The following is a 23,392-nucleotide window of genomic DNA, read 5'->3' on the forward strand; positions in this document are numbered from 1 at the left end:
CTTGGGAATGGGGGTGAGAGGTTGGATTTTGGGCAGTTTCAGATCCACCACACAACTTCAAGCAGCCAGCTTTTCTTATTACATTGGATTTGGCTATTGAGGCTCTTATTAAAACTTTATTTAAACAAAAGCTAGAAAACTAATGAATGGGGTGATCCCTAAGGGTTTTTCTGGGATGTAGTGTTATAAGTCTGTATTAGCAAAGCATCCTTGATGACACTTCTTAAACCATTAATTTCTTGCATTTTTTCCATCATACTTTCTGCTCTCTTTGCTCACACATGGAAAAACAATACTTCCTAAAGCTACAAAACACTGTTCCACTGTTTTTACATCTTCCCTGGGTTTTAGGTTCCGCCCTTTCTAAATGTACTCCTATATTGAAAACATACATTCAAAACCTTAATTAATTATTAAGCAGTATTTATTAAGCACCTTCACATTCTTGGTGATAAACTGATACTTTCTCAAACCTGGAATGGGGGGGGAGTCATACCTGTAAGAAACCAACATCCAACAGTTAGCTATTCTTTCCTAACATGCCGTGATGGCCAAATTTCTCCTCAGCTGCCATCCTTCTCCACCTGCCCCTGGCCTGGCCCTCTCAGCTTCACCACTAGCCTCACAAGTTGATTTTCAGAGATCAGTTCACTGTTTCATTGAACATCAGTGCACAAATACTCCAGATTTAGCTTCATTGTCTCTTCCTCACAATAGTCTGCCTTGATCTCCCAGGATATGTACTTTACCTTTGTGTCCCGTAGCACTGGTGCAAAGCCCTCTGCGGGTATTTATCCTTACAAGTATGTCTGGTTCTTCCTGTCTAGACTGTAAGTTCCCTGAGGGCAGAGACTATGCATATCAGGTGCATGACACTTCCACAGCAATTAGAAGAGGGGAGCCTAATAGCATGTGCTTCTTAAATATTTGCTGAGCATTTGCTTCCTCTGCCTCTAAGTCCCAGAAACTCATATTGGAAGTGAAAAATAAAGCTTGAACTAAACCTGCCTAGTATTATACAATCTCTGAAGTTTGTTAGTTGTTGATTTTGTTATTATACTGAAGGCCAGATGGACATTGGCAAGAGGCTTTATTGCAGGCATTAAAAAAGAGTTGCTGCATAATCAGCCCTGAGCAAATGTCTCTGTGAGTGACTGTGCTGTGGTAGCGCACAGCCTCTCATCAAATCCAGTCAACAGGCTCCTCTGCCTTGTTCCTCCAAAACCCAGAATCATGCAGCTCTGGGGCCATTACCTCTTGTCCAGTCCTCCCATGTCACAGAGGAGATAGGAGTTCTGGAGAAGTTAAATGACTGGTCCAAGGTTACACACATAGGCCATTCAATCCGGAGTTAATGACTTCAATCCAGATTTACTGGTTCCAGTATACTGTCCATCCCCACCCTGCTGAAGCCTACAGCTAGTTTATGAGGGTTTCTTGGAAAGCACTTCACTGGTAGTAAATGGCTGTTCCCTGGGGCAGGCTGGGTAGCTGCGTAGCTTTAGTTAAGTCTTGCTGTAGAAGACTAAGTTTTGTCAGTATTCACATAAAGAATACCTTATGACCCTGGCTGGTGTGGCTCAGTGGATTGAGAGCAGGCCTGTGAAGCAAGGAGTCGCTGGTTCAATTCTCAGTCAGGGCACATGCCTGGGTTACAGGCCAGGTTCCCAGTAGGGGGTGCACAGGAGGCAACCACACATTGATGTTTCTCTCCCTCTCTTTCTCTCTCCCTTCCCTTCTAAAAATAAATAAATAAAATCTTTAAAAAAATAATACCATTATACTAGTTCCATTTTAGCTTTAGATGATCATTATTACAAATTTCATTATGTGGGAAGCATAAAGAAGGGCTCCTTCCTTCCCCCTCCCATGGGATATGATAATGAACAACCACCAAAATTTAAGTTAAGCAAAACAATGAAAAATTGCCCCGGGAGAAATTTTTATAAGACCTAGACCAGGACCTATACATGGCTCATTCCAGCTCTGTATCAGGGTTAATGGACTTTTATGTCTTTATTTTTTTAAGTCTAAAACAGTTTTATATTTTTTACTTAAAATTTTTTACTTTTTTAAATTTATTTTTTAAATGCTTTGCAGTTCCAGGATAAATACATATGTTTTTCAAAACCACGCTTTTAAATGGTACTTATTATCTGTTGAGAAATTTAATATAAAACAGGTAATACAGAGACTAGTCTTAGATTTCAGTACTGTTACTCTCCAGCTGTGTCACAATCTCTTAATTAATCCTTTTTGGTTTCATTTCCAAGAAAAAACTACAGGAGTCAAAATTCACCAGCTCCTCCCCATACCTTGAGGGTCTGTTCTGAGTCCAGGATCAACAGGGGCAGCTACTGTGTGATTTGTGGCCTCTATGTGAGTCACATCTGGAGCAGAAAAAAGTCATCACTAGATTTTATTAAAATAATAGCTTTTTTTCTCAGTTGCAATTTAATCTACTGATGGTGTGAAGCCTGCTTTCAACCTTCTGATGGAACTGCTATATTAGAGCATAAAGTGCCCCAGTGGGAACGAGGAAAAACAAATCGGTCCCATGCTCCCAAGTCTGTAGTTGCTCTTTATTGTCTATGCAGAATACAGTTCAAGTGCAGCAGCTTAGTTGTCAAAACTGGAATCTTCCTCAGGGCTCAGCGAACCTGGTCAGTCATTCTGCTGTCAGTTGAGTAGGGGTATATGTACTTCCCAAAGCTGGGCAGTAATTAGAGGTGGAGGGAGGGAAAGGAGAAGAGCAAATGTGTAGGGAGAATCCTCTCTGCCAGATGCATTACACCCATTGTCTGTCTATTTGATCCTCACAGCAGCCGTATCTTTATGTCCATTTGCAGTGGAGGGACTGAGTCTCAGTGAAGGTAAACAATGTGTTAACACAGCTAATAAGAAGAGATTCAAATGTGGATCAATTTGATCAATCCATCATGAAGAAAATGACTGCTGGTTGAGGTTAAAAGTTGTTTAAACCATATTTAGGAAATTAGCACAAACCTGTCCCTCCCTGATCCAATTTGGGTGCTCTTTTTAGAATTCCTTCCCAACTTTTCATCTGTTCTTATTCATTTACTTGCTTTTATCTATGTGACATGTTTAAAGGATCAGAATGATAACAGGATTGGTGTGTGTTCAGATTTGCTTGACTGTACAACCCTTGGGAACAGTTTATAGCAGACCTCCTACCATGTCATCCCAATACACCTACTTTTTTACTTCTTATCCTGTCCCTACAGGACCTTTCTACTTTTGCTTGCTGGCCTGTTCATTCTCCACAACGCTTGCCTCAACAATGCTTTAGGGTAGCGATTTTCAACAACTGTGTTGCAAGAATTTTTAAAACATGCAATACCTGACTATTTAGTCAGGGACGCTGACCTCTTTTCCCTCAGACTGTCAAATAAAAAAATTACAACAGCCAACACAACAATAGCAGTCTCATGTGGATGAATCAAAATTTTACCTATTTTTTTGTCAGATTGGCAAAAAATATATTTTTGATGTGCTGCAGAATTTTAGTAATTAATTTATGTGTGCCATCAGATGAAAAATGTTGAAAATTTCTGTTTTAGGGGACCAGAGTACTAATGCCGCCAAAGCGGGTATTGTCTATTCTGTCTCCCTTTGAGCCTATGACCTAGAAAAGGGTGTGGTGCAGACAACAATACACATGGAATTAGAAGTCGATGGATGGATGTCCCATCTGAAAAGCAGTTTCCTTTCTCCTCTACCTGGACAAAGTTTAGCCACCTTAAAGACCCAGCTTTTAGCCTTTCTTTTATGAAGCTTTTCCATATTCTATACAGGCATTTGCTCCTAATGAATTCATCTTTTCTGAACTCAGCTGTGGAAATTCTTCAGCTAGTATTTCAGGCAGCTCTCATTATTTTGGTTAATTTACTATTCAATTCTTGTATTTCTATTAAACTTTTCTATGTGACTTATCTCACCACTAGATCACACTTTCTTTGTGGACAGATACTATTTTACCCCTGAGGACACAATTCCTTGACAAATAAATATAAATTCAGTAAAATATTCAGTGCCGAAGTTCTTCACACATCTGTAAAATTACTGGACACATAATCTCATCGTGACTGTAATTAACATAAGCATAGGTTTAGTTTACTTTTTCTGTGTTAGTTTTGTGTTTTGAAAAGCTTCTATAAAAATCACTGAATGATAGTTAATGTTTCACCATTAAGTGTTTTTAGTTAAATATTTTGAGTTAAAATATTGTGGTTTTAAAACTGTTTACTAGCATCTCTCTAACCTAATGAAGATTCAGTCTAGGATGGAACCATGGTTCCTGCTAGTGTTGCAGTGGGGTAATTCTCCATTAGCAACAACAATAGGGAAACAAAAACGTGAACCATCCTTACCATATCTGAGATTACCGATTCTCATTTATACAAAGGAAATGATAAATATAGATGCCCCCTCATCAAGCTGCCACATCACAAACGGGAAACAGAATGAGGCGGATATGGGTGCAGGATCTGCCAAATCAAGAAATTTCCACAGAGCATTTTGTCCTCCTTGGTCACAAACTTCCCTGACTGAATTCTGTCTTCTTTCTCACATTTCCCAGGCAGCATTCTGTGGGCTATTTTGAGGAAATATTTTCACAAAATATCCAAACCTTATGTTTGCTGACAGGCTACAAAGTCTAGGTTCTTAGTAACACAATTTTAAGTCACACCAGAACTTTCCAATCCAGCTGGCACCCCTGCTTCCTGTGAATCCTGAAGAACAGATGGAAGTGGGAACCTGATTTGACTGAGATTTAATCCAGCCTGACGAATAATTTCTAAACTCTCCCCCCAGTATTCCACTAGCTTTTGATGTTTTTGTGTAAGTGGGCTGACTTCCCTTTGGAAAAAATGAAAGAGAAAATCACAAAGGTAAGAAGAAGTTTGCTTTAATGGATGGCAATATATATTAAGTAAAAATCACTCTCACCAAATGAGCTCAATAGCTTATTAAAAACAATAAGGAACATGAGCACGTGTCAGGATACTGTTGGATACCACACAGATGGTGGTAATAACATTGATAGTAGTATTTGTTTCCTGAGAACATGAAGCCAAATGCATGCTCACCATCTTACTCTGTAAATATGCTGCGCTTTGCTTGATTTAAGCCTAGGACTAGTGCCTTCTTCCTCTTTCTTGACCAAGAAATCTTTTGCTGCTTGAAGAAGAGATACTGGGATGTTTGCTGGGCATGGATAACATCAGGGGAAAGTCAGACCCTGGAGTAGTCTGGCCCATCAGATCTCAGCAATAAAATCTGTGAGTTTCTCCACTATGTGAGAGGCAGTGTAGTTAGGACAGATGGAATGTACTCTGAGGCCCTTTCCACACTCAGGACTTCAAGGCCTGAGTTACAATTCCTTACTCACTGTTGATACTGAGAAGTTAGAGCAAAAACAAACAAACAGAAAACCAAAACAAAACCCAACTTTTATGGACTTATTTCCTCCTAAATGTTGAAACTCAAATGGATTATTTTTCCAGGTCCCATACCTGACCTGACTGTACATTTGAATGTTCCTTTTGTCCCCTGCAAATATGCCGATCACCTGACATTTTTATCTAGATCTTAGTCTAATGTGCTTAGGGAGGTTGACAAATGAATCTTAGGAGGCCAATATCTCAAAGACCAGATTTCAACCAATCTATCTGGTTTGCTTCAGGTTTTGTGTCAGAGCTCTCGAATTTGTACAAGTTTAATATCACAAGCTATAGAGAAAAAAAGATATACTAAATTCCAAGCTAAAGGATGGGCTTTTTGGTAAGCCCTTTCTCAACTCCCAGAAAAGGACCAGCATTTCTCTGTCATATGTTTTACTTTAGAAAAAGTCCATTTCCTCGAAACACCTTTGAAGATTTTTTTTAGTAGTTTATATGGATTTCTTTAATTATTCATCAAATATTTAATAGAATAATATGTGTTAATTCTATGCTTTTACTTTATTTTTAGATCATTCTATCTAGAATACCTGTGAACATGTTACTCTAATAAATATGTTTAGAGGTTCAGTAAATATATCAGTATATTTCCCAAACAGTTTTAAACACATACAGAATTAAAGTGAAGTCAGTTATTTCAGAGATACCTCTTGAAGTTCTTGATGGAAGGAATAATATTTCAGGTTGGTTTGTTTTTGTAACCCCTCACACTATTAGAAAAATATTTTGTACATAACATGTTCATTAGACATCTGTTGATCTGAAATACATTGACCCTTACCTGAGGAAGTATTATAGGTTTAACAGGATTCTGCAGCTACTTGATTGACACAACAGGACTCAGTGCTGCTCTGCAACTATTATCCCAATGGTTCTCGACCAGAACAATTTTACCTCCCAGAGGACATTTGGTATTAGCTTGAGATGCAGTGTTTGGTTGGTACAGTCAGGAGAGTGGAAGGGAGGATGGAGTTGCTACTGGCAACTAGTGTTTAGAGGCCAGGGATGCTGCAAAATCCTGCAGTGTGCAGGCTGCCCCCCAAAACAATGTATTATGTGGCCCAAAATGTCAATAGTGCCAAGATTGAGAAACCATGGGTTAGGTGAATCACTAAAATCCCTATAGGCTTGTATGTAACCTAATGTGATATCTCAAGGGTATTTTCAGTGTTTGTTTTGCATTAGTAGTTAACTTCACAGGAAATCTTGAAGTCTACATGGCCATCAAAGCCACATATACTTATAAAATCTCAGATCATCACTACCCTTTAATTAAGCTTTCATGACTGTTACTGTGATACATGAAAAGGTGGACTGCAGATTTCAGAAAAACTTTTGGGAAAACCAATCATTTAATCATCATTGCTAGAATTTGGACTTTTACCTACCTGATTATACTAGTATGAAAATTTGAATAAGACAGGCCAATCTTACTAGGTAATTGAGTATTATTTCATATTGCTATTTTTATGTCTCCCAAATTATTTGGATTGAGGATATTTAAGCTTGAATAAATTGAAAAAATTAACATTGGGATTTAAATAGGTAATAGTAATATTTATGCCTCATTAATGTAACTGGTATCCAGTTTTGTATCCTGAGGTATATTTGCAAAAGTTGTATAGAGAATACAGTACAGAAATACTTTAGCACGGACCTACTTAAATGAAGGAGTTAGAAGGATGAGAGACTGCAGTACATAGGATGGGTAAGTGGACAGGATGACTATGTAATTTATCACCCAAATTGGGCCCCTTTGAGAATGGCACGCTATTAATAATTAAGCCAGGACAATTGCCATAAACAAAGACTTTCTGGGGTAAACCAGGATACATGGTCACCATGTGCATGAAGAATGGCTCAGATTTGAGAAAAAGAAGAGTGGATTACCCTGAAATTAATATAGTATCATCAAGGCTGTAATACACAGACCTCTTTAAATTCTTAGACATGAAAGACTCCCCCAACACACCACAGCTTTAAAGCTAGAGGCTTTGGCATTGATGATACTATGTTGTCTGCAATAGAAATTAGCTCCAAAGTAGCCCTCCCTGAACCTTGGCATGAATGGTGGTGCTTCAGCAGTAGACTTTCCCACAGGGAGATGGAGCCAGAAAGGGGAAACAATATGTCGCATGTGCTAGTTGAAGGAACCACTTCACAGCAGTGTGAGAAACTCCCTACAGACCTGGGGCTAACCAACCAGGAGAAAAATAAGGGAAGGTGAATGGAGGTGTGGGATGGGGTCAAAGTTCAATGACAGTTCTATGATCAGAACTAGAGCAAATGAGTTTATGATTTATTACAGATACTCTTAATTCTTGTCTTGCTTGGTGACTTGTGGGGAAACCCTTGTTATAATGGGAAGATAATAAGACCTGGAAAATGTGAATTCTGTGTTCCCCAGATGCGATGATCACCTTAGCGTTTTTGGAAAGCTCCTGTGCAGACAGCCAGATGTTATTTTAAAACAGTAGTGGCCTATGGCAGGTGGCCACAGGGCTGTGTGGCCCAGAAGAGATGGAGGCCATTTGGGAGAATTGCATGTACAGAGCAGTGACCTAGGGGTTTAGGTGCCTGGGAGAGGGGCAGTTTCATCATGAAACATGAACATGTCTGAAATGAAGAATGTATGACTAGGCTAGGTTTTAATTCTATACAAGGGCCATCGAAAGGTGCTTTCCAACATCAAATATTGATGTGATAATCTCAATATGGAACAGTTGCTATGAGCTGTATAACTGATTCAAGAATTCCTTGAAAATATCCAACTGTGTTGTGACCCATGCCTGTATTCCTGTGGCCTTGAGGTCCCCCTCTCCACCTCCCTGTTCCTCTGGGGTTGGTGACTTATCTTTCAAAACCAACTCAAGGTATACTTTTTCATTGGAGAATTTCCTGATATTCAGGAAGCATGCACCAAATCTTTATCTGAGCTCCTCCTTTACCTTATATAGAGGTTCTCTGTGTTGGCATCTTTGCCTTTCGAGAAGCTCACATTTTCACACATCAGTTGCAAATACACCCACATGTACTGCTGACAGTTCAGTTTTTGACATGGTGCTGTTTTAGTCTAGACAGAGATATCTGAGGACAGTTGAACTACTTTGTTTCACTTGTGCATATCAGCTTATGAAAAGTGAAAGGGAAATAAAAAGAAAAAAATGGTGAGAAGTATAATTTTTATAAACATTATTTAGTTGAGACCAAGTTGAGATTTATAAGTGTTTTTGCCCATAGTGGCAGAACTCAAGTCTCAATTAGATGCTCATCTGATTTAAGCACAGTCAACTGTGGGCAAGAGCACAATCTTAAATTAAAACATGTGAAATTCTGGATATATTTTGTTTAGATTATGTTGTTAGTATATTTGACTAAAAAATACTTACACAATCCTTGCTTTAGGACTTACTAAGTTTAGAAGATCACTGTGGTGAAATGAATTTGAAAAAAAATGTTAGGTCAAATCAAGTACATATTTTTTTTTCTACAGGCCTTTCAGAGCACTGAATATGCTAATATTTATGGTGATTCTCCAAGAGAATGGATATTAAGCATTTCCCAAATGTATTATATTTGACTATAACATCCTTTTTTAAAGCATCTTTTAAGATTACAACTTAATGAAAAAATTTTGGGAGGCAATTCACCAAAACCTGTTCTCTAAGTATTTTTTAGGAATCCCTTCTTTCCTTCCTCCCTCCTGCCCTCCTTACTTACCCTTCTCTTCTTCCTCCTCCTCTCTCTTTCTTCCCCCTTTATCTATTCTCTCCCCCTCCCTTTCTTTCCTCTTTCTCTGCCTCCCTCTCTCACTCACTCTCTCCCTCACTCTTTCCCTCCTCTCTTTTGCTCTCTTTCTTTTCCTTCTAAGATCCCAAACTTTCAAATACCCTTATAGTATATGGTTTTTCTTATATAATATAGCAATTTCCCCCATGTGTAGTTTATAGTTTTCTCCATTAGGAAATGCATAATGAATTTATATACTAGAAAGCTCCACTCTTCAGATAACAGAAAACTGTCGTATTTTGGTTAAAAAACATCACTTTCCTTGGTTTTCCTTTATTTTCTTTTTACTTCTGTCACAGCATGACCAGTTGGTATTTTTTGTTTGATTGTTTTTTTGTTATTTTGTGGGAGCATGAAACATTTTTCACTTGGAAATACAGTCTTCATTGCATTACATCCCAAGAGTTCACAATTAGGTGGTGATAAGCAGAGGAATAAAAGCCTCACTGAGATGTACATAGGTGTTTAGTGGGTTCACTCACTAGCTACTTGTAGAAACAAGCATCTTGTTTCTACACACTTGAGATACAATTCATTCCTTAACAAAAGCAATGACACGTTACTGTCTCATGTTATGATGTCCCAAGTGGAGTTACTTCCAAATAACTTATCTTTCCATGGATGCCAAGGGTTTTCTGGAGCAAGTTTACACTGTTTGATCCATGAGTCTCTTGTGAGCTTAGTTGTTTTTTTTATCTCTCTAAGACAAGACCCTATTCCCAGGGTACTGACCAAATTGCTTCTGGACCTGAGGAACTAAGAACCTGGCTCTCTCCCTAATGACTTCCTAGAAAACCTAGAAGCAGTTAGTCCATCAGTCTTCTGGACAGCATTTCCCTTGCCACATGCCCCCTCCATCCATCATCTCACCATTGCCACTTGCTGAGTACTGTACTCTGTGACAGTGCTACGCTGTCTCTTAACATTCATTTCCTTCTTTGATACTCAAGACTCAAAGCCAGAGTGTAAATGTTGTCAGTTTTGCTGGCCATGGAGTCTCTACCACAACTATTTAACTGTGTCATTGTACAATAGCATAAAGGCAGTTATAAACAATATGTAAACAAATGCACATGGTTGTGTTCCAAGAAAACTTATTTACAAAAACAGGCCATGAGTCATATTTGGTCCATGGGCTATAATTTGCTCACTTCTGTTCAGAATCACCCTATGAGGTAGATATTGTCATCTCCATCTTTCAGATGAAGAGACTGAGGATTAGAATGAAGGTTAAGATCCAGGATCATCATGTTAGTTAGAGGAGAAGCTAAGATTTAAAGCAAGGCCAGCCTAGTAGAAAAGGCTATGTTCTTAATATCCTATAACCTTTTCCTTACAAAAGAGGGTAGGAGTTAGATGTCTAGAAAGGAAGGAGAGAGGGAATAAAGAATCAAAGGCCCAGAGTTCATGGCCCATTTTGCTGACAATAAGTAGATGAGCTTGGTGGCAGAGGGATAATTGTAGGAGTGAAACAGAAGGTGTGGTTGGGAGGGAGGCACATGTGTTAGTTAGGATCATGTTTATCTATGTGTAACAGAAACCTGATTAAACAACAAATATGCATGAGGAATCAGGATATTGGCAATCTGGGACAGATTTAGCAGCTTCACGGTGCCATCAGGGACCAATTTTGCCATCCTAGGCTTGTGTCTCTGTTGCATAGATTTGTTGTCACATGGTTCTACCAAGAAACACCTACAGCATCAGGTCCAGATTTCAGATAGTAGGATGGGGAGGGATTAAATGTTAAACACACACTTCAGTGAGTTCTCTCCTTTTTAAAGAGCTTTCATGGAAGTCTAACCTAGCACTTCTGCTTATATGTCCTTGGCCAGTTACATGGCTACATCAGCTGCATTGAAAACTAGGAATCATGGGAGGCTAGCTGCTTAAAACAAAATAAAGGCTCTGTTAGTGTTGTATAAGAGATACATGTCTAGCATTGCATGCCACAGTATAAATACCTAGACCATGCAATATAAAGTAGTCATACACACATACTCTACTGAAGAAAAAGATAATCTGCTCTTGGGTGAACAATGAGTTAGATGCAGATATGTCAGAATGAGAAAATATAGCTATGAGACTATCGCAATTATTAGAGAGGACTCAAGATGGGTAATACCTTGGGGGCTGGATCTTGAGTTTTTGAGAGTAGAGGTTAGGCCTGCACCCACTGTAGAACATAGCATGAAGTATGGCTGATAGCAGATGCTTTAAAGATGAATTACTGATAAGTACAAAGCAAGGGAAAGTCAAAGATGTGCTGATGTCTCAATGAAATGGGATAAGTGGGAACATAATGGAGGCATGAATACAAGAGAAGGTATGAAGTTGGAGCTGTTTGAAGATTTTGCTCAACTACAATAACACTCATTTTAGACATTGAATTATGTGATGGAGTCTATGCATGTTCCTTTGTCATCTCTCTTATAACTTTCATTCTCATTTCTTTGGATGCCCCAGTCCCTTCTGACCTGCTTTTCCAGTGTCTAATACCTGAAAACTTTTGCTTGAGAAGTTTTCACTTAAGTAAGGTATTAGGTAGTGCTGGCTTGCCATTAACACTTCAGGGCATTATCAAAGATGAAAAGAACCAAACCAGTTTCCACTCATCTCCTCTTTCATTTAATCCACTCCCTGGCTGTTGCCTCCAAGTTTAGAATAAATAATCAGTAAATAAAGTTCAGAACTACAGTAAGGCCTTGGTTTCTTTGAAGAGGAAGCCACACTAGATATTGATAATGACAAGAGGAAAAGAAATACATGACCTGTGGAATTCTTTATTTTTTATTTAAGTATATTTTATTGATTATGCTATTATAGTTGTCCCATTTTTTCTTCCCCTTTATCCCCCTCTGCCCTGCAACCTTCTCCTACCACCATTCCACTGCTGCTTAGTTCAGGTCCATGGGTCGTACATACAAGTTCTTTGGCTTCTCCATTTCCTGTACTATTCTTAACCTCCCCCTGTCTATTTTGTACCTACAAATTATGCTTCTTATTCCCTGTAACCTTTTCCTCCACTCTCCCCTCTCCCCCTCCCCACTGATAACGCTTCATGTGATCTCCATTTCTGTGATTCTGTTCCTTTTCTAGTTGTTTGCTTAGTTTAATTTTGGTTTGTTTTTTTAGGTTCAGTTGTTGATAGTTGTGAGTTTATTGTTATTTTATAGCTCATAGTTTTTATCTTCTTTTTCTTAGACAAGTCCCTTTAACATTTCGTATAACAAGGGCTTTGTGGTGAGGAATTCCTTTAACTTTACCTTGTCTAGGAAGCAGTTTATCTCCCTTTGCATTCTAAATGATAGCTTTGCTGGATAGGGTAATCTTGGATGTAGGTCCTTGGCTTTCATTGCTTCAAATACTTCTTTTGAGCCCCTTCTTGCCTGCAAGGTTTCTTTTGTGAAATCAGCTTAAAGTCTTATGGGAACTCCTTTGTAGGTAGGTAACTGTCTCCTTTTCTCTTGCTGCTTTTAAGATTCTCTCCTTATCTTTACTCTTGGGTAACTTAATTATGATATGTCTTGGTGTTTTCCTCCCTGGGTCCAATTTCTTTGGGATTCTCTGTGCCTCCTGGACTTCCTGGAAGTCTATTTCCTTCACCATATTGGAGAAGTTTTCCTTCATTATTTGTTCTAATAAGTTTTCAATTTCTTGCTCTTCCTCTTCTCCTTCTGGCACCCCTATGATTCAGATGTTGGAGTATTTAAAGTTGTCCCAGAAGTTCCTAAGCCTCTCCTCATTTTTCTGAATTCTTGTTTCTTCATTCTGTTCTGGTTGAATGTTTATTTCTTCCTTCTGCTCCAAATCATTGATTTGAGTCCCAGTTTTCTCCCCTTCACTGTTGGTTCCTTGTATATTTTTCTTTATTTCATTTTGTATAGCCTTCCCTTCTTCCTCTATTTTGCATCCTTACTCAATCATTTCTGTGAGTATCCTGATTACCAGTGTTATGAACTCTGTATCTGATAGGTTGGCTATCTCCTAGTCACTTTGTTTTTCTGGAGTTTTGATGTGTTCTTTCATTTGGTCTGTATTTCTGTATTTGGTCTCAGTGTTGCTATTACATTGTAAGGGGTGGGGCCTTAGGTATTGGCCAGGTTGGGGCAACCCACTTCACTACATTATGGTGCTGTCTATGGGAGAGGGGCCAGAGAGGGAAAGATGCTGCTTGCTTGGCTCTTGCTCCACTTTCAGCCACTTCCCCCACTACCCACAAGTGAATTGGGCCCTTCTGGTGCTGATTCCTGGGTGGGTCGGCTTTTATACATTCTAGGACCCTGTGGGTCTGTCCAACAAACTTTCCTGTGAGACTAGAGTTTCTCCCACTGCCACAACCCCCACATATTTTTACAGCTAGAGTTTTTGACGTTTTAGTTTCTCACACTGGAACCCTGGGTTGCACAGTCTATCTTGGTTTCCAGTTGTTCCTCCTGGCTTATCCGTATACAAATGTGGGACTATCACATCCACCAACATCTGCCTTGACTGTTGGGTCCACCAGCCGCTGCTGGTCCACCACCTTGCTGCATGTCCTCTCTGCCCCTTGTACAGTCTGGATGAATGTTTCTTCTTTAACTCCTTGGTTATCAGACTTCCATACAGTTCAATCTTCTGGCAGTTTTGGTTGTTTTTTGCTTTTAAATGTGTTGTTGTCCTTCTCTTAGTTGTGCAAGGAAGTAAAGCATGTCTACCTATGCCTCCATTTGGCTGAAAGTCCAAATTCTTTACACATTCATTCAACAAATGTTTATTGTGAACCAGTTGTGTGCCAGTACCATGCTAGACATGGGCGCTCCAACAGGGCACATTAAAAACATGGTCATAGCCACACATTTGGAGATCTGAAAGCTTAGTTCACTAACTTGTGTATATCTTACCAACAAGGAAGCTTTTGCTTTCTCATTTTATTCCAATGTTTGCAGTAACCATCAGAAGTCTAGTAAATGTTTCTATGAAGCATACAGAATGATCTATTCTCCCTTCACAGGCCTTTCCTTTGGGGCCAAGTTTTATAATAATTTAACATTTATTTAGCACCACTGGCCTAGAGGTGGTAATAAATGGAAAATAATCATAGTTTTTTGCCTCATAGACTTGCAATTTATTAAATATTATTGTCTCTTTTTCTACATGTTAGTTTAATGTCCTGAGGCCAAGTATAACAATGCCATTTAAAATAAAAGTATTAATCAAGATACGTAGCTTTATAGTCACTCTTTCTAGGGACATTAATCTTCTATATGTATTTATTACTGGGGGCTAGTGAGACACATATGGAGGATTTATCTAGGACATAAATTTCAGAGGAAGTTTGCACACATATTGAGTAATCTTCACACAGCCCACTTCTTCATTGTTTTCTGAACTCTGATCACTCTACAAAAGTAAAAAGAAAAGTAAATTTCTTCTTACCAACAAAGATCAAATAAGCCATTGAGCTGGCATTTGGGGGTCTACTCTTGACCTTTTAAGACCTAAACTTTTCCTTAATCCCTTCATTTTTTTCACCCAGTCCCCAAAACTCATCTCCTCTCGGTCGTAAGTGTGTTCTTTGTATCTAAAAGTTTATTTCTCTTTTGTCTGTTAGTTTATTTTGTTCATTAGATTCCACATATATGTGAAATTGCATGGTATTTGTCTTACTCTGACTGGCTTATTTCACTTAGTAAATACTATCCAGGTCCATCCATGCTGTTATGAAAGGTAAGATTTTCTTCTTTTTTTAATGGCTGAGTACTATTTCATTATTGTAAATATACTACAAGTATTTTTATGCATTCATCTACTGATGACCACTTGGGCTGCTTCTAGATATTGGCTATTGTAAATAAAATAAGTTTTTTTATTTAAAAACTGCTAAAAATAGCAACCCCCCCCCCCAACTCATTGACAGACAACAGTATGGTATTCATCAGAGGGAAACGGGGGTAGGAGGAGGTAGAAGAGGGTAAAAAATAAAGGGGCATAAATGGTGATGGAAGGAGACTAGATTTAGGGTGATGAACACACAATACAATATACAGATGATGTATTATGGAATTGTATGCCTGCAACCTATATAATTTTATTAACCAATGTCACCCCAATACATTCAATTAAAAAAACTAAACATTTTAAGTAGAAGTGGGAACATAGTCTTGCAAAGGTAGTTTTGTGACAGCTTGCACTCTTAAAACAATACTCTTACCTATGAGGTAGTGGCTCTTAAAATAGGGGTTGATTTTGATTTCTGCAGGAGTTAAATCAAGCAGTCTGCCTCCCCATGTCTTCCCCAAGACTGCATCCTGACCCTCTCCTCCATTGGCCTGCTTCTCAGGGTTGACAGCTTCTTTTGCTTCTTTATCTGGGACATTTTTTCCTCACACTTTCAATTGTCAGAAGAATCAGTATCTCCATCTGCAAGTTTACAATATTATGTTCCATTTCTTTGGAAGGCATTTCATGTCTCTTCTTACTCCAGTTTCCTGTATCCTTGTTATTTGTACAGTGAATTGTGGATTTTGAAAGCATGTTATTCAATACCTTCATTGTTCCATTTTTTCTTTCCAGTGACCTTTCTGGGTAGATAGGACAGCTCTCATTTCCCCCATGTAACAAATGAGAACCCTAAGGCTCAGAATTTATGACTCGCTGAAAGTTACATGTTAAGAAGCAGGGCTGGGACAGGAGTCTAGGCCTTTATGCCAGGGAAATGCTTATGATGATGGGGCTTTTTAGAAAAATTATAAAAGTTAAGCATAGTTTTTTTTAAAGATTCATTTATTTCAATACTACCAGCATCCCCTAGCTCCTTATCTCACAGGATAACAACTATCTGTGGTTTCATATATATTCTAGATTATTCTATGGAGATAACTTTTAAATATTCAACACAATTTGAAGTATTTAGAGTGGCAACATTTTACAAATGCCATTTTGTTGCATCCTTTTTACATTTAATAATAAATCCCTGATACTTCTGTTACACTAGAGAGAAATTATTGTTTGACCACTACAGAATATCTTATACATTAATATAACATAATTTATTTAATCAGAATTCTATTGATGGGCATTAATATCTCTCCCAAATGTTGCTGTTAAATACAAAGCTGGAATGAGTGGCCTTCCATTGTACTATAGTTGGGACAGGGGTGAATATTAATATAGGATGGTGTCCAAAAAGTATAAGTATGTGTACCTATTTGACATTGTAATAGATTTTTCTTAACTGGCCTCCCAAAAGGCTTCAACAATTCTGAAACCTGAGGGTATAGAGTCCTAATTTCTTCATACCCTGCAACATTGAATATGATCAATTTCTGCTTTTATCTTTGCTACTTCTTTCTACTTACTGCAAGATATTTATTTGTTCATATACTAGATTTTTGAATTAAATATTTCATTTAATTCTCGTCTTTCTTATTTTCTAATAAGTACAATTATACAATTTCCTCTGAACTCCAATGAAGGTATACCTTATAGGATAATATACTGTCTTTAATTTTTCTATAGTTTGTCATTTCTATATTGATTTCACTTTTTAAATCACATAATTTTCAGTTTCTAAGTGGATAATTCTTGTGTTCAATTTTGTTGTTAATTTCAAATATTCTGGTTATGCAGTGAGAAAACATTGTTTCCACTTTTGGAGTTTATTGTTTTACCTGGACCAACACATGGTTGATTTCAGGTAAGTGTTAAAAACATTTTAGAAAAGGAAGTGTAATCACTATTTTTTGAACAAGATAATCAAAAAGTTTTAGTAGTATCAATTACAGTTCATTTAAGTGTTCCACCATGCTTTTGGATTCATCATTTCTCTTTGTGTTTCTAACAGATTTGCTTCCCATATGTGTAAATATTATGCTGTTAGATGCATAATATTTAATGACATATCTTCTTTATCAGTGTGAAATAATCCTCTCTTCTCTGTTTAAAGATTTTTTATATTAAATAAACTATATATATTTTCTGTATTGCTACTCAATTGTGTTTTTTTTTACCCTTTGCAAGGCATATCCTTGCCGCTTACCCTTTCTCACCCACAAAAGGATTTTTGTTTCATATTATTTAGGTGTGTTTTTTGTAAGTAGTATATACCTCATTTTAAAACCCAGCTCAAGAATCACTGCCTTTAAATAATAGTCATTGGACATCTTCAGCTGCAATAACTGATATAATTGATCTTATTCTGGATAGCTATTTCTGTGTTTAATGTTTTCTTCTTCCAGTATTTCCCTCCTCTGTTCTCTCTTTAGCTATAGTGATAGGTTTTTTCCATTCTTCTCTCTGTCTAAGGATTAAGCATCCTATTTGCATTTTCCCCTAGTGGTTACCATTTAATTTTAAATAAGTGTTATGAAAGACTATTTAATGAATATGGATAATTAATGAAGTTATTTGATCTCTCCTGAAGAGGACAAAATTCTTACCACTCTTATGCTTTCTCTTCCCCTACGCTGTACATTGTTTTATTGAAAACACTGGAATTTAAACTCTAGATTATTCTTATTGTTGTATTATGATTCCAAATTTTTATAAATCATTTCTTAACAATTGTCTTAGGTTTCATGACTCATTTTAGAAGGCAGTTGTTTAGAATTGTATCTTTTATTGTTTAAAAATTTATTATTATAGTTTCTCATGTCTCACATTAATTTTTCATTGGCTGAACCATATTCTCAATTCTTTCAGAAAGATTTTTGGTTTTGAATTCTTATTTCTAAAATGTTCTTATTTTACAAGTAACAACTGCATGCCCGTTAGTTATCTATTGCTACATAAAAAATTACCACTAAACTTAGTGGTTTAAAACAAACATTTATTTTTCACAATTTCTGTGAGTCAGGAATCTGGGTGAAATTTTTCTGTTTGTCTCTGGATCAAAGTCACTCAAGGGGCTGTAATGAAGCTTCCAGCTTGGACTAGTGTTACAGATCTCACTAAGGAGAAGATCCAATTCCAAGCTCAATGACGTGGTTTTTGGCATGATTCAGTTCAATGCAGGTGCTTGGCTGATGGCCTCCTTTCTTTCCTTCCCTGAGTGAGCCCTTCCATATGGCATCTTACAAGATGCCAGAGCTGTCGAGCATGAGAGGAAAAGAAAGTGACCCTAGGATAGAAGACAAAGCTTTAACCTAATCTCGGAAGTGACATCCCATCACTTCTATTGTATTCTATTCACTTGAAGTGACTCACAAAGTCCACCTCATAACCCAGGAGAGAGGACTACCAGGAAGTGGGGAATGCTGGGGGCCATGCTAGAGGCTATCTGTTATAAGAGGGTCCACATTATTTTTTCTCAATATTTTGAATACATTGGCTCATTGTCTTCTAGCATTGTTTTTCAAACAAGATGACTTATGTGAACCCGAATTTTGTTTCTTTGTAGGTGAACTATTTTACTTAGGTTAGAAACAGTGGTATGTTTCTAACTTTTGTAGTTTCTCATTATTTATGGTCACCTGTTCATATTCCATTTAAATCTGAAAATGTGAGTTTTTGCTTAGTTTAGAGATATTTTCTTATGTTATTTTTTTCTCTTGTTTTCCCTGTGGTTGGCTTAGGGAAGTCATTAGGTATATATCAGAATTTCTGTATTTATAGTGCATCTTTTTTTCTGTTCTTTCATATTTTTCATCTTTGTGCCATGGGATCATATTTTGAGTAAATATTTCAGTCCACTTTTCCAATTCATTAATTTGATTCTTAATTGTGTCTATTCTGCTATTTTGTATATGTTTAATGTTATCAATCTGAAGTGAAAATGAATGTGACCAGAGATGCACAGGAACCTAATCCTGATTTTCCCACAAGAGCTATGATTCAGTGATCATGAATTCAGCATCTGCTGTAACTTTATAGACCATAACTAACCACAAATGACAAGAACTGACTATATTTCAAAGGAGCTTGGTTTTGGAAAGGGAGAGCGAGAAATAGTGGTTTTCACACGACAAGGAGAAGCAAGGAGTGTACCTACTCCCATCTTGTCCCTGAAGCCTGTCCTGGGAGAATGTCAACAGATAATATGTGCTCAGGAGACTTTCAGGTTTCCCTTAAGGTAAGGAAGTGAGGGTAAATTCGGTGAGAAACTTGTGGTTGTAGGTGAGTTTGCTTATTTTAGATCAGGAGCAGCAAAGGGCACAGTGAAAGATTTTGGAAATTGAGATTGTTATTGGGTCAGCCCTCAGGGCATGTATGCTGACACTGTTGTACAGGGAAGAAAATTAGCACGTGACCCGGATAAATTAGACTTTCGGAAGCAATGAGGCAGATAGGAATGTGACGTATGATGGTAGATTAGCCTGATGGTTTATTAGAGAAAGAGACACAGTCAGCACTTTCTACTGTGGCTTATCATACTGTGCCTGTGGGTAAATAGTGGTTGGGTGGATATTCTTGAGTTTGTAATTAGTCTAAGATTATGCATAAATTTTCACTTTTCTGAGGTTCTCTCTTTTGGGAGAAGTTATGAGGGTTTACTTTATCAATTTTTCTCCATCTTCTTTATATCTTCCTGCAATTCCTAATAATATTGTTTGTCTCATAGTGTTACCACTACATTAGCTTTCCCAAATGCTAAGATTTTCCTTTTTGTCATTTTAGTAGTTCTTTGGGAAGGAGGAGAGTGTGCTAATAAGTGAGCCATCTTGAGTTTCAGCCCGGGCTGGTGTGACTCAGTGGACTGAGCACTGGCTTGAGAACCAAAATGTTGCCAGTTTCATTCCCAGTCAGGGCACATGCCTGGGGTGTGGGCCAGGTCCCCAGTTGGGGGGTGTGTGAGTGGCAGCCAATGTTTCTCTCACACATCAATGTTTCTCTCTTTTCCTCCCTCCTTTCCCCTCTCTCTAAAAATAAATAAAATATTTTAAAAATAAAAACAAAACAATTTCAACCGTCTGATGACTTTTCTACCATTTGTTTGAGTCTTTTCATTTTCTTTCTATTGCCACATTTAGTAAGTTAAATCACCAAGAGAAAAAATATTATCAGATTCTTAAACTTTGAGAGAGGGAAAGTGAAGTTACTTTTCTGCCTCAGATACAGGGAAGTGCCTATAGCATTGTTGATATAGGATATACCATTTAAATATTAATAGTAATACTTACATGCGACTATCAAATGCCATTTTTTAGCTATAGGGATAAATGTGTATCAGCTTCACCTTTAACATTTAACATCTTGATAGTCAGAAGGCTCAAAGACATGCAAATCAGTTCCCATAATGAGAGAAGCTCTATAAATGGACTTAATACATACTAAAGAGAAATGAACTGCCTAGCACTGTCCTTTAATGAAATAGAGTTACTACTTAATTTCAGGAAGACTTCTACCACTTTTCTTTGCTGCTATGAATCCACTCTCCACTTTTAAACAGACCTCTTCCTGTGATAAGAAACTGTGGAGGCAAAGTACTTCTGGAGAAAGGTATTAGACTTCCGACTGGGAAGAGTATGTGAGGGAGGTATGATAATTACAAGAAAATATATCAAGCAGAGGGCAACTTATTCAGCAAAGCTAAGTTCCAGGGCTCTTTCAAACAACAGAGACAGAGTTTTCTAAATTGCTGTGCCCTGACATGTACTGCTAGAAAAAAATGTTTTGATAATGTTTTAAGTTTTAACTTATTTTTTTTTCTTTCTTGTATGCAAAAGAAAAATTTAATTTCCATTGTGTGGAATTGTTTACATCTCAGGTCTGAAAGTGCACTTCTGCACTTGCTACATTGTTGTCCTGTGTAAAAAGTGAGGGCATGTAATGTCACCATAATTCTTGTTGCTTTAATTATTGAAAAGATAATTAGTTTAGGAAAATTTAAAAAAGTATTTGTTTATACTCTTACTCTTCAGTTAACTAGGTTATGTATTTAATTAAATCATTTTTATTGTTATTCTATTACTATTGTCCCATTTTTTCCCCCTTTGCCCTCCTCTACCCATCCCACCCCCCACCCCCACAGTCAGTCCGCACACAGTTGTCCATGTCCATGGGTCATTCATACATGTTCTTTGTCTAGTCCCTTCCCCTTCTTTCTACCATTAAGAATAGTGAGAGATCTTTTAAAGCAAAGAGTACTACAATAAAATGTGAGTCTACAGCATATATTATATATAGTTTTTCTCTTGTTTTTATCATATCAATATATGTATTTTAAATATTTTTTGAAATAATTCATTTAAAGTTTCTATGTCAAAATCAGAGCCATTTTCATTCATAGTATAAGTGATACCTGATGCAGCTGATAGTTGTACTATCTGTGACACTATAGTTTCTATACTTCCATAACCATGCTCTCATACTCATGCTCTCTCTCTCTCTCAATCTTGGTGGTCAATTTGTTTTCTACTTTTGCTATGTGGACTATGATTTACTTGTTCACGTCTTCAGTGATATGAAAAGTATATGGCCATTTTTAATTCTACTAGTTATAACCCTGTAGAATGCTTTTAAATTATAATACACGTCTTGAAATTAACAAAGTAAAAATTGAAATGATGCTCCCCTGTGTTCAATATTTTAGTTTAGTGCAATGTGCTAAGTAATCAGATCTTTCTTAATATAATCTTGGGATTTAAAACTTGGGTTGTTATTATTATTATTATTTTAATTTTGTTTTTCAAATATAGTTTACATTCAATATTATTTTGTACTAGTTTGAGGTGTACACAATGGTGGTTCTTCCATAATTATTTGCAACATGAGTTATATAAATCTTAATAATTTTTGAAATCTAAGTTTATTAATTTACTTTGGTCTTTTCAAATGAACTTTGTGGTTCTATAATTTACATATAGAAGCATGCACCAATTTGAAGAACATGGTTTGAAGCTTTTTGACAAATTTAATGTACTCTCTTGATTATATAGCAGAGTAGAAAGTCTTGAAATCAGATAACATATGTCCTTCAACTTTGTTCTTTTTCAAAATCATTGGCTATTCTAAGTTGTTGGCATTTCCATAAAAATGATAACATCTGGTTACCAATTTCTTTAAAAAAAGTATCTGTTGAGATTTTGATTGGGAATGACATAGAATTTATATATAAATTTTTGAAGAATGTTTGATTTTATAATATGAACTCTGATAAACATGCCACTACTAGAGGCAATTTTTTAAAACTATGGCAATATGTTTTAATTTTGATATAGGGGACTCAGGTATCTTTTAGTAAATTTATTCCTCCATATTTAATATTTTTGATACTAATGTAAATTGTATTACTTTATTAATCTTGTATTTTATTTTCTAATTGTTCTTTTCCAGCATATAGAAAAGTAATTTTTATGTAGTGACCTTTTATCCAAAGGTCTTGCTAAATTAACTTAGTGGTTCTAGTGGGGTTTGGTTTTGTTTTATAGATTCTGTAGGATTTTTTATGCACAAAATCATATTGACTAAAAATAAAAATGGTTTTAGTAATTCCTTTGCCAAATAGTATGTCTTTTATAACTTTTTCTTGCTTTGTTGCACTGGGTACAACTTTCTATTAGTATTAATAGAAAATCTTATTCTATTAATATTAATAGAAATAGAATATCAATTAGTAAGGATGAAAGCTTGCATTCTTGACTTGTTTTGATTTAAGGAATAAAACATTCCTTCTTTCACCCTTAATTGTAGATTTCTATAGCTGCCTGTTGTTGCCTTTTGTCAGATTGAGAAAGGCTACTTATTTTTGTGTTTTTTTAGTGTAAATAATAGTCAACTATGTCAAATGCTATCCTGCATCTATTAAAAATTATTTATTTTTCTTTATTCTATTTATATGGTGAATTACATTGTTTTATTTTTCAAATATTAATCATACCTTTATAAGTATCATTTATTAATGATATCCTTTTTTCATATTTAATATTCTAATATTTTAGGTAGAATGTTATATCTCTCTTCTTAAGGGCAATTGGTTTGTAATTTTATTGTCATTGTCTGACTTTGGTATCAGAATAAAGCACTGAAATATGATTCCTTCTCCTTTATTCACTAAGACATTTGTGTGACTGGACTTATTTATTCCTTAAGTATTTAACAGAATACCCCATCCAAGATAACTAATCCTGATGTTATATATATTTTTTTAAGACTAAGGGTTGTCTCAGGGGTATTAAGTTATAAATTTAATTTTTCTAATA

The sequence above is a fragment of the Phyllostomus discolor genome, chromosome 1, assembly GCF_004126475.2.
Source record: "Phyllostomus discolor isolate MPI-MPIP mPhyDis1 chromosome 1, mPhyDis1.pri.v3, whole genome shotgun sequence".
Taxonomy (NCBI): domain Eukaryota; kingdom Metazoa; phylum Chordata; class Mammalia; order Chiroptera; family Phyllostomidae; genus Phyllostomus; species Phyllostomus discolor.